A 10000-nucleotide genomic window follows, 5' to 3' on the forward strand; every position below is an offset into this window, starting at 1 on the left:
GCCGTGCCCCCTTGAGGTCTAAAGGATGACCATGAGGTCAAAAGGATGACCAGTAGTTGTGGTTCTCGCCCCGGGACTTGGGTCAGAGTATGGCCCAAGTGGTGCACTTGTGTCGGTCTAGGGAGGCTGTGCCGGTCCCCCTGGAGGTCTAAAGGATGACCAGTAGTTGTGGTTCTCGCCCCGGGACTTGGGTCAGAGTATAGCCCAAGTGGAGCACTTGTGTCGGACTAGGGAGGCTGTGCCGGGCCCCCTGGAGGTCTAAAGGATGACCAGTAGTTGTGGTTCTCACCCCGGGTCGTGGGTCCGAGTCTGGCCCGAGTAGAGCACTTTGGTCGGCTACCGGGGGGTGTGCCGTGCCCCCTGGAGGTCTAAAGGATGACCAGTAGTTGTGGTTCTCGCCCCGGGACTTGGGTCAGAGTATAGCCCAAGTGGAGCACTTGTGTCGGCCTAGGGAGGCTGTGCCGGGCCCCCTGGAGATCTAAAGGATGACCATGAGGTCAAAAGGATGACCAGTAGTTGTGGTTCTCGCCCCGGGACTTGGGTCAGAGTATAGCCCAAGTGGAGCACTTGTGTCGGCCTAGGGAGGCTGTGCCGGGCCCCCTGGAGGTCTAAAGGATGACCAGTAGTTGTGGTTCTCGCACCGGGACTTGGGTCAGAGTACAGCCCAAGTGGAGCACTTGTGTCGGTCTAGGGAGGCTGTGCCGGGCCCCCTGGAGGTCTAAAGGATGACCATGAGGTCAAAAGGATGACCAGTAGTTGTGGTTCTCGCCCCGGGACTTGGGTCAGAGTATAGCCCAAGTGGAGCACTTGTGTCGGACTAGGGAGGCTGTGCCGTGCCCCCTGGAGGTCTAAAGGATGACCAGTAGTTGTGGTTCTCGCCCCGGGACTTGGGTCAGAGTATAGCCCAAGTGGAGCACTTGTGTCGGCCTAGGGAGGCTGTGCCGGGCCCCCTGGAGGTCTAAAGGATGACCATGAGGTCAAAAGGATGACCAGTAGTTGTGGTTCTCGCCCCGGGACTTGGGTCAGAGTATAGCCCAAGTGGAGCACTTGTGTCGGACTAGGGAGGCTGTGCCGTGCCCCCTGGAGGTCTAAAGGATGACCAGTAGTTGTGGTTCTCGCCCCGGGACTTGGGTCAGAGTATAGCCCAAGTGGAGCACTTGTGTCGGACTAGGGAGGCTGTGCCGTGCCCCCTGGAGGTCTAAAGGATGACCAGTAGTTGTGGTTCTCGCCCCGGGACTTGGGTCATAGTATAGCCCAAGTGGAGCACTTGGGTCGGACTAGGGAGGCTGTGTCGTGCCCCCTGGAGGTCTAAAGGATGACCAGTAGTTGTGGTTCTCGCCCCGGGACTTGGGTCAGAGAATAGCCCAAGTGGGACACTTGTGTCGGACTAGGGAGGCTCTGCCGTGCCCCCTGGAGGTCTAAAGGATGACCAGTAGTTGTGGTTCTCGCCCCGGGACTTGGGTCAGAGTATAGCCCAAGTGGAGCACTTGTGTCGGACTAGGGAGGCTGTGCCGTGCCCCCTGGAGGTCTAAAGGATGACCATTAGTTGTGGTTCTCGCCCCGGGACTTGGGTCAGAGTACAGCCCAAGTGGAGCACTTGCGTCGGACTAGGGAGGCTGTGCCGGGCCCCCTGGAGGTCTAAAGGATGACCAGTAGTTGTGGTTCTCGCCCCGGGCCGTGGGTCTGAGTATGGCCCAAGTGGGACACTTGTGTCGGACTAGGGAGGCTCTGCCGTGCCCCCTTGAGGTCTAAAGGATGACCAGTAGTTGTGGTTCTCGCCCCGGGACTTGGGTCATAGTATAGCCCAAGTGGGACACTTGTGTCGGACTAGGGAGGCTCTGCCGTGCCCCCTTGAGGTCTAAAGGATGACCATGAGGTCAAAAGGATGACCAGTAGTTGTGGTTCTCGCCCCGGGACTTGGGTCAGAGTATGGCCCAAGTGGTGCACTTGTGTCGGTCTAGGGAGGCTGTGCCGGTCCCCCTGGAGGTCTAAAGGATGACCAGTAGTTGTGGTTCTCGCCCCGGGACTTGGGTCAGAGTATAGCCCAAGTGGAGCACTTGTGTCGGACTAGGGAGGCTGTGCCGGGCCCCCTGGAGGTCTAAAGGATGACCAGTAGTTGTGGTTCTCACCCCGGGTCGTGGGTCCGAGTCTGGCCCGAGTAGAGCACTTTGGTCGGCTACCGGGGGGTGTGCCGTGCCCCCTGGAGGTCTAAAGGATGACCAGTAGTTGTGGTTCTCGCCCCGGGACTTGGGTCAGAGTATAGCCCAAGTGGAGCACTTGTGTCGGCCTAGGGAGGCTGTGCCGGGCCCCCTGGAGATCTAAAGGATGACCATGAGGTCAAAAGGATGACCAGTAGTTGTGGTTCTCGCCCCGGGACTTGGGTCAGAGTATAGCCCAAGTGGAGCACTTGTGTCGGCCTAGGGAGGCTGTGCCGGGCCCCCTGGAGGTCTAAAGGATGACCAGTAGTTGTGGTTCTCGCACCGGGACTTGGGTCAGAGTACAGCCCAAGTGGAGCACTTGTGTCGGTCTAGGGAGGCTGTGCCGGGCCCCCTGGAGGTCTAAAGGATGACCAGTAGTTGTGGTTCTCGCCCCGGGCCGTGGGTCTGAGTATGGCCCAAGTGGGGCACTTGCGTCGGACTGGGGAGGCTCTGCCGCGCCCCCTGGAGGTCAAAAGGATGACCAGTAGTTGTGGTTCTCACCCCGGGTCGTGGGTCCGAGTCTGGCCCGAGTAGAGCACTTTGGTCGGCTACCGGGGGGTGTGCCGTGCCCCCTGGAGCCATGGGAGTGAGCTCCAGCAGACTGGTATTTTTCGGAGAACCAGGCCCACACTCCTCAGACTTTGTGCCCAGGGACAGGCCACCAAAATCGGCCGCGGCTCGTGCACTTTGCCCCTGCGTTTCTCCCAGAACCAGAGCCGGAAAAATCCCAAAATTGATGCCCAGAGATAGTCGACTCTGCCTGGAATAGATTGCCACCCAAACCCGCCAACTCACGCTGGTTTTCCGATGGCCTCACCTACTAACCCGAGCATGGTCATCGCTCGCACCTTCCAAAACCTCCAGGGGCGCAGGCACTTTTCATTTACTGGCCATAAGGCCGACCGCCTTAAGCGTTAAGCGATAAGCGAAAGGCTTAGTTTGGACTTAGTTTTTGGAGCGACGAGGTCGCCGTTTTGTCAATTCTGAACCGATTTTCACGCGGTTTTCGACTGCCTGCGCCTGGGGAGCCGCCCAGAAGCCCCAGGCAGTGTTCTGGGTGGACTTCCGGACCGGTCCGGACCCGGTACCGGCCGGGGGAACCGCACCACGCCTCTCGGGCGTTTCTACACCGATTTTCGCGGGGTTTTCGACTGCATAGACGGGGCCACCTGCTGCAGGGCCCGAGGGAGGGCCTTACTGAGCTGGGTCCGACGCAGGGCCCGGTTCCTGGAGCCCGCTGGGGGGGGGGGGGGGTTCTCTAAGGCTCACGGCGGGCTGCTGAGGGGCCGGATCGGATGCAGACAGGCGCTCCTCTGCCCAGGTCTTTGCTCCCCTGCCCCACTAGGAATGGAAGACACACTGCCAACAGCTTCTGGAGGGTGATGGGCCCTGCTGCAGACCAGGTCCGACCCAGGTTTCAGCTATCCCACCCCGCAGGGACTTAAAGACACACTGCCATCAGCTTCTGGAGGCTGCTGAGCTCTACTATAGAGCAGGTCCGACCCAGGTTTCAGCTCCTGCAGCCCACTAGGACTTAAACACACACTGCCATCAGCGTCTGGATGGTGATGGGCCCTGCTGCAGACCAGGTCCGACCCAGGTTTCAGCTATCCCACCCCGCAGGGACTTAAAGACACACTGCCATCAGCTTCTGGAGGCTGCTGAGCTCTACTATAGAGCAGGTCCGACCCAGGTTTCAGCTCCTGCAGCCCACTAGGACTTAAACACACACTGCCATCAGCGTCTGGATGGTGATGGGCCCTGCTGCAGACCAGGTCCGACCCAGGTATCAGCTCCTGCACCCCGCAGGGAATTGAAGACACACTGCCATCAGCTTCTGGAGGCTGCTGAGCTCTGCTATAGACCAGGTCCGACCCAGGTTTCAGCTCCTGCACCCCGCAGGGAACTAAACACACACTGCCATCTGCAACTGGAGGCTGCTGAGCCCTGCTGCAGACCAGGTCCGACCCAGGTTATGGCTCTCCCACCCCCCTGGGACTTAAACACACACAGCCATCAGCTTCTGGATGGTGATGGGCCCTGCTGCAGACCAGGTCCGACCCAGGTTTCAGCTCCTCAACCCCGCAGGGACTTAAACCCACACCGCCATCAGCTTCTGGAGGGTGATGGGCCCTGCTGCGGGCCAGGTCCGACCCAGGTTTCAGCTCTCCCACCCCGCAGGGACTTAAACACACACAGCCATCAGCTTCTGGGGGCTGCTGAGCCCTGCTGCAGACCAGGTCCGACCCAGGTTTCAGCTCTCCCACCCCGCAGGGTCTTTAACACACACACTGCCATCAGCTGCTGGAGGCTGCTGAGCTCCGCTATAGACCAGGTCCGACCCAGGTTTCTGCTCCTGCACCCCGCAGGGAATGAAAGACACACTGCCATCAGCTTCTGGAGGCTGCTGAGCCCTGCTGCAGACCAGGTCCGACCCAGGTATCGGCTCTCCAACCAGGCAGAGACTTAAACACACACACACACACACACACTGCCATCAGCTTCTGGGGGCTGCTGAGCTCTGCTGTAGACCGGGTCCGACCCAGGTTTCTGCTCCTCCACCCCGCAGGGACTTAAACACACACTGCCACCAGCTTCTGGAGGGTGATGGGCCCTGCTTTAGACCAGGTCTGACCCGGGATATAGCTCTCCCACCCCGCAGGGACTTAAACACTCACTGCCATCAGCTGCTGGAGGCTGCCGAGCTCTGCTGCAGACCAGGTCCCACCCAGGTTTCTGCTCCTGCACCCCGCAGGGACTTAAACACACACTGCCACCAGCTTCTGGAGGGTGATGGGCCCTGCTGTGGACCAGGTCCGACCCGGATATCAGCTCTCCCACCAGGCAGGGACTTAAACACACACTGCAATCAGCTGCTGGAGGCTGCTGAGCTCTACTATAGACCAGGTCCGACCCAGGTTTCAGCTCTCCCACCAGGCAGTGACTTAAAGACACACTGCCATCAGCTGCTGGAGGCTGCTGAGCTCTTCTATAGACCAGGTCCGACCCAGGTTTCAGCTCTCACACCAGGCAGGGACTTAAACACACACTGCCATCAGCTGCTGGAGGCTGCTGAGCTCTGCTATAGACCAGGTCCGACCCAGGTTTCAGCTCTCCCACCAGGCAGGGACTTAAAGACACACTGCCATCAGCTGCTGGAGGCTGCCGAGCCCTGCTGCAGACCATGTCCGACCCAGGTTTCAGCTCTCCCACCAGGCAGGGACTTAGAGGCACGCTGCCATCAGCTTCTGGAGGCTGCTGAGCTCTGCCATAGACCAGGTCCGACCGAGGTTTCAGCTCTCCCACCCCGCAGGGACTTAAACACACACTGCCATCAGCTGCTGGAGGCTGCTGAGCTCTGCTATAGACCAGGTCCGACCCGGGATATAGCTCTCCCACCCCGCAGGGACTTAAACACACACTGCCATCAGCTGCTGGAGGCTGCTGAGCTCTTCTATAGACCAGGTCCGACCCAGGTTTCAGCTCTCCCACCCCGCAGGGACTTGAACACACACTGCCATCAGCTTCTGGAGGCTGCTGAGCTCTGCTATAGACCAGGTCCGACCCAGGTTTCTGCTCCTCCACCCCGCAGGGAATTAAAGACACACTGCCATCAGCTTCTGGATGGTGATGGGCCCTGCTGCAGACCAAGTCCGACCCGGGTTACAGCTCTCCCACCAGGCAGGGAATTAAACACACACTGCCATCAGCTGCTGGAGGCTGCTGAGCTCCGCTATAGACCAGGTCCGACCCGGGTTCCTGCTCCTGCACCCCGCAGGGACCAAAACACACACACTGCCATCAGCTTCTGGAGGCTGCTGAGCTCTTCTATAGACCAGGTCCGACCCAGGTTTCAGCTCTCCCACCAGGCAGGGACTTAAACACACACTGCCATCACCTTCTGCTGGCTGCTGAGCTCTGCTGCAGACCAGGTCCGACCCAGGTTTCAGCTCCTGCACCCCGCAGGGAACTAAACACACACTGCCGTCACCTTCTGCTGGCTGCTGAGCCCTGCTGCAGACCAGGTCCGACCCAGGTTTCAGCTCCTGCACCCCGCAGTGGATTAAAGACACACTGCCATCAGGTTCTGGAGGCTGCTGAGCTCTGCTGCAGACCAGGTCCGACCCAGGTTATGGCTCTCCCACCCCGCAGGGACTTAAACACACACCGCCGTCAGCTTCTGGATGGTGATGGGCCCTGCTGCAGACCAGGTCCGACCCACGTTTCAGCTCTCCCACCCCGCAGGGGATGAAACACACACTGCCATCAGCTTCTGGAGGCTGCTGAGCTCTGCTAAAGACCAGGTCCGACCCAGCTTTCAGCTCTCCCACCAGGCAGGGAGTTAAAGACACACTGTCATCGGCTTCTGGAGGGTGCTGAGCCCTGCTGCACACCAAGTCTGACCCAGGTTTCAGCTCATCCACCCCGCAGGGACCTAAACACACACTGCCATCAGCTTCTGAGTGGTAATGGGCCCTGCTGCAGACCAGGTCCGACCCAGGTTTCAGCTCCTCCACCCCGCCATCACCAGCTGGAGGCTGGCTGCTGCTCCTGCACCCTGCCATCAGCTGCTGGAGGCTTCTGTTCCTCCACCCCGCCATCAGCAGCTGGAGGCTGGCTGCTGGAGGCTGGCTGCTGCTCCTCCACCCCGCCATCACCAGCTGGAGGCTGGTTGCAGCTCCTGCACCCCGCCATCAGCTGCTGGAGGCTGCCTGCAGCCCCTGCACCCCGCCATCAGCTGCTGGAGGCTGGCTGCAGCTCCTGCACACCGCCATCAGCTGCTGGAGGCTGCCTGCAGCTCCTGCACCCCGCCATCAGCTGCTGGAGGCTGGCTGCTGCTCCTGCACCCCGCCAGCAGCTGCTGGAGGCTGGCTGCTGCTCCTCCACCCAACCATCAGCTGCTGGACGCTGGCTGCTGCTCCTGCACCCCGCCATCAGCTGCTGGAGGCTGGCTGCTGCTCCTCCACCACCCAACCATCAGCTGCTGGACGCTGGCTGCAGCTCCTCCACCCCGCCATCAGCTGCTGGTGGCTGGCTGCAGCTCCTTCACCCCGCCATCAGCTGCTGGTGGCTGGCTGCAGCTCCTTCACCCCGCCATCACCAGCTGGAGGCTGGCTGCTGCTCCTGCACCCCGCCATCAGCTGCTGGAGGCTGCCTGCAGCTCCTGCGCCCCGCCATCAGCTGCTGGAGGCTGGCTGCTGCTCCTGCACCCTGCCATCAGCTGTTCGAGGCTGGCTGCAGCTCCTCCACCCCACCATCACCAGCTGGAGGCTGGTTGCAGCTCCTGCACCCCGTCATCAGCAGCTGGAGGCTGCCTGCTGCTCCTGCACCCCGCCATCAGCTGCTGGAGGCTGCCTGCAGCTCCTGCACCCCGCCATCATTTGCTGGAGGCTGGCTGCAGCTCCTGCAACCCGCCATCAGCTGCTGGAGGCTGGCTGCTGCTCCTCCACCCCACCATGACCTGCTGGAGGCTGGCTGCAGCTCCTTCACACCGCCATCAGCTGATGGATGCTGGCTGAACGCTGGAGGCTGGCTGCTGCTCCCACACACCGCCATCAGCTCCTGGAGGCTGGCTGGCTGCTGGAGGCTGTCTGCTGCTGCTCCTCCACCCCGCCATCACCAGCTGGAGGCTGGCTGCTGGAGGCTGGCTGCAGCTCCTGCACCCCACCATCAGCTGCTGGAGGCTGGCTTCTGCTCCTCCACCCCGCCATCAGCTGCTGGGGGCTGGCTGCTGGAGGCTGGCTGCAGCTCCTCCACCCCGCCATCACCAGCTGGAGGCTGGTTGCAGCTCCTGCACCCCGCCATCAGCTGCTGGAGGCTGCCTGCTGCTCCTGCACCCCGCCATCAGCTGCTGGAGGCTGCCTGCACCTCCTGCACCCCGCCATCAGCTGCTGGAGGCTGGCTTCTGCTCCTCCACCCCGCCATCAGCTGATGGAGGCTGCCTGCTTCTCCACCCCGCCATCACTAGCTGGAGGCTGGCTGCTGGAGGCTGGCTGCAGCTCCTCCACCCCGCCATCAGCTGCTGGAGGCTGCCTGCAGCTCCTGCACCCCGCCATCACCAGCTGGAGGCTGGCTTCTGCTCCTCCACCCCGCCATCAGCTGATGGAGGCTGCCTGCTTCTCCACCCCGCCATCACTAGCTGGAGGCTGGCTGCTGGAGGCTGGCTGCAGCTCCTCCACCCCGCCATCAGCTGCTGGAGGCTGGCTGCTGCTCCTGCACCCCGCCATCAGCTGCTGGAGGCTGGCTGCTGCTCCTCCACCCAACCATCAGCTGCTGGACGCTGGCTGCAGCTCCTCCACCCCACCATCAGCTGCTGGACGCTGGCTGCAGCTCCTCCACCCCGCCATCAGCTGCTGGAGGCTGCCTGCAGCTCCTGCACCCCGCCATCAGCTGCTGGAGGCTGCCTGCAGCTCCTGCACCCCGCCATCACCAGCTGGAGGCTGGCTTCTGCTCCTCCACCCCGCCATCAGCTGATGGAGGCTGCCTGCTTCTCCACCCCGCCATCACTAGCTGGAGGCTGGCTGCTGGAGGCTGGCTGCTGCTCCTCCACCCAACCATCAGCTGCTGGACGCTGGCTGCAGCTCCTCCACCCCACCATCAGCTGCTGGACGCTGGCTGCAGCTCCTGCACCCCGCCATCAGCTGCTGGAGGCTGGCTTCTGCTCCTCCACCCCGCCATCAGCTGCTGGAGGCTGCCTGCTGCTCCTGCACCCCGCCATCAGCTGCTGGAGGCTGGCTGCTGCTCCTGCACCCCGCCATCAGCTGCTGGAGGCTGGCTGCTGGAGGCTGGCTGCAGCTCCTCCACCCCACCATCAGCTGCTGGACGCTGGCTGCAGCTCCTCCACCCCACCATCAGCTGCTGGACGCTGGCTGCAGCTCCTGCACCCCGCCATCAGCTGCTGGAGGCTGGCTTCTGCTCCTCCACCCCGCCATCAGCTGACGGAGGCTGCCTGCTTCTCCACCCCGCCATCACTAGCTGGAGGCTGGCTGCTGGAGGCTGGCTGCAGCTCCTCCACCCCACCATCAGCTGCTGGACGCTGGCTGCAGCTCCTGCACCCCGCCATCAGCTGCTGGAGGCTGGCTTCTGCTCCTCCACCCCGCCATCAGCTGACGGAGGCTGCCTGCTTCTCCACCCCGCCATCACTAGCTGGAGGCTGGCTGCTGGAGGCTGGCTGCAGCTCCTCCACCCCGCCATCAGCTGCTGGAGGCTGGCTGCTGCTCCTGCACCCCGCCATCAGCTGCTGGACGCTGGCTGCAGCTCCTCCACCCCGCCATCACCAGCTGGAGGCTGCCTGCTGCTCTTCCACCCCGCCATCAGCTGATGGACGCTGGCTGCAGCTCCTCCACCCCGCCATCAGCTGCTGGAGGCTGGCTGGCCGCTGGAGGCTGGCTGCTGCTCCCACACACCGCCATCAGCTGCTGGAGGCTGGCTGGCTGCTGGAGGCTGGCTGCTGCTGCTCCTCCTCCCCGCCATCACCAGCTGGAGGCTGGCTGCTGCTCCTACACCCCGCCATCAGCTGATGGAGGCTGCCTGCTCCTCCGCCCCGCCATCACCAGCTGGAGGCTGGCTGCTGGAGGCTGGCTGCAGCTCCTTCACCCCGCCATCACCAGCTGGAGGCTGGCTTCTGCTCCTGCACCCCGCCATCAGCTGCTGGAGGCTGGCTTCTGCTCCTCCACCCCGCCACCAGCTGCTGGAGGCTGGCTGCTGCTCCTGCACCCCGCCAGCAGCTGCTGGAGGCTGGCTGCTGCTCCTCCACCACCCAACCATCAGCTGCTGGACGCTGGCTGCAGCTCCTCCACCCC

The 10000-nt window shown here is 62.6% G+C and overlaps 1 protein-coding gene across 1 annotated transcript in view; it reads left to right on the forward strand.

Annotated features, from left to right (window-relative positions):
- The window catches only part of LOC139064493 (uncharacterized), a 24586-nt gene that overhangs the window by 13477 nt on the left and 1109 nt on the right, over window positions 1-10000 (forward strand). The window lies entirely within an intron of this gene.

This window comes from Nothobranchius furzeri, unplaced genomic scaffold, assembly GCF_043380555.1.
Source record: "Nothobranchius furzeri strain GRZ-AD unplaced genomic scaffold, NfurGRZ-RIMD1 Scf032, whole genome shotgun sequence".
In the NCBI taxonomy this organism is placed as follows: domain Eukaryota; kingdom Metazoa; phylum Chordata; class Actinopteri; order Cyprinodontiformes; family Nothobranchiidae; genus Nothobranchius; species Nothobranchius furzeri.